Genomic DNA, 2600 nt, shown 5'->3' with positions numbered 1-2600 from the left:
CCAAAGCCTGCTTACGGGCTTCATACAGACGCTCCGTAAATGGTTTCGTCAAATCCACAGCTCCAGCAAAACCACGCTACACTCATTACTCATACACACCCACACACTTACCATCATCGGCATGACACGCTTCGAGATCACTCCAGGAACAGATGCCAGCATTCTAACAACTTGATTCTGTTTTCCCATCAATTGGAGAAATGGAGAAACATGATACGACATACTGGAATAATGTGTCCATTATTGCGAACAATCAATTCTACTCATTTTCTTGAGAATCAAAAGAGAGTATGAAATAGAAATTGTTTTATTGAAATCCACTGATGATAACAAAATGATTAGAGTGAGAATGAAGGAAAAGTGGGAATAGAAAGTGAAGTGAACTAATTTGATTAAGTTTTAATTGCACTAGGTTCGTTTAAAGCGATTCTACCTATTTCCTAGTCTCTCCTAAGTTCCAGTCCTTCCTACTATCTGGATCGATCCAACAAATGTCACACAATCGAAAGCATCGATCCTAATCCTTCCAAGACCTCTTAATGACTGGATTCTTGGAAGTTCATCAAACACCATCCCAACACAGAATGGATCTGAGTTTCCTTCCTGTAGTTTCTCTTCTCAATAAAGACAAATGAACAAGTAACACGATGGATCTGAATTGAGACAAGGACATATATTGAATAGGTATAATTGTGACAGAAGATTCCGAAGTGTCCCATTCTTTCCACCAATGGCAAAGTCACATAATTCTTAGCAAACAGCCTAGATAATCTCGAAATGGTAAGAATTGAATTGTTTGAATGAATATAACTAACTGTAGTGTAGGTCAACTTTACCATCGATCAGATCCGTCATATGATGAATATGACCAATAACATTCGTAACCTTTCTGTGGTTGCCCACGTCGATCACGGAAAGTCGACTCTTACCGATGCTTTGGTGTCTAAGGCTGGTATTATCTCCAAGAAGGCTGCCGGAGATGCTCGTTTCACCGATACTCGTGCTGATGAGCAGGAGCGTTGCATTACCATTAAGTCTACTGGTATCTCTCTGTATTTCGAGTATGATCCTGAAACCATCGACAAGCAGACGGATAAGGCTGCTCCTGCTGAGGGAGAGGAGGTCGAGGAGAACGTGGAGATTAAGCAGAACTCATATTTGATCAATCTTATTGATTCTCCGGGACACGTCGATTTCTCTTCTGAGGTCACTGCTGCTCTGCGTGTGACTGATGGAGCTCTGGTGGTTGTGGACTCTGTGGGTGGAGTGTGTGTCCAGACTGAGACTGTTCTTCGTCAGGCTCTGACTGAGCGTATTCGTCCTGTGCTGATGTGCAACAAGCTGGATCGTGTGATTTCTGAGTTGCAGTTGGATCCCGAGGAGGCTTACCACAAGCTGATGAAGTCTGTGGAGTCTGTGAATGTGATCATTGCCACTTATCCCGATGAGGCTGTGGGTGATATTCAGGTGTATCCTCAGCATGGAACTGTGGCTTTCGGTTCGGGTCTCCAGCAGTGGGGATTCACTCTCCGTAAGTTCGCTCGTATGTACTCCAAGAAGTTCGGTATTGAGGAGAATCGTATGATGGAGCGTCTGTGGGGAGATTACTTCTTTGATCCCGATAACAAGAAGTGGGCCAAGACTGACCACAAGGATGAGCGTAAGGCTGCTGGCAAGAAGCCTCTGAAGCGTGCGTTCGTCCAGTTCATTCTGGATCCTGTGTATGGTTTGTATCGTGCTCTGAGTGAAGGACGTACTGAGCGTTACATGAAGATGTTGGAGACTCTGGGAGTGAATCTGACTTCTGAAGAGAAGGATCTTCGTGATAAGGCTCTGGTGAAGCGTGTGATGTCGAAGTGGTTGCCTGCTGCTGATGCTCTGTTGGAGATGATTGTGCTTCATTTGCCCAGTCCTGTGGAGGCTCAGAAGTACCGTGCTCCTCTTTTGTACGATGGACCTGTTGATGATGAAGCTTGTGAGGCCATGAAGAAGTGCGATCCTAACGGCTGTTTGATGATGTACGTGTCTAAGATGGTGCCTACTGCCGATCAGTCTCGTTTCTATGCTTTCGGTCGTGTGTTCTCTGGAATTATCCGCTCTGGTCAGAAGGTGCGTATTCTGGGACCCAAGTACTCTGCTGAGAACAAGAACGATCTTCAGATCAAGTCTGTCCAGCGTACTGTCATTATGATGGGTCGTACTGTGGAGCAGGTGGCTGATATTCCTTGTGGTAATACCTGTGGTCTGGTGGGAGTGGATCAGTACATTCTGAAGCAGGCTACTCTGACTGACTGTGAGACTGCTATGACCATCAAGATGATGAAGTTCTCTGTGTCTCCTGTCGTGCGTGTGGCTGTGGAGCCCAAGAATCCTGGAGATCTGCCTCGTCTGGTAGAGGGTCTGAAGCGTCTGTCGAAGTCCGATCCTATGGTCGTGATTACCAACACAGAGGCTGGAGAGCACATTATTGCTGGAGCTGGAGAGCTGCATCTGGAGATTTGCTTGAAGGATCTTCAGGACGATTTCATGAAGGGAACTCCCATCAAGATCTCTCCTCCTGTGGTTGCCTTCCGTGAGTCCATCAACTCTGCTTCTACAGA

The sequence above is a fragment of the Blastocystis sp. subtype 4 genome (assembly GCF_000743755.1).
Source record: "Blastocystis sp. subtype 4 strain WR1 chromosome Unknown seqid_0231, whole genome shotgun sequence".
In the NCBI taxonomy this organism is placed as follows: domain Eukaryota; class Bigyra; order Opalinata; family Blastocystidae; genus Blastocystis; species Blastocystis sp. subtype 4.
Note: the sequence above shows the minus strand (reverse complement) of the source record.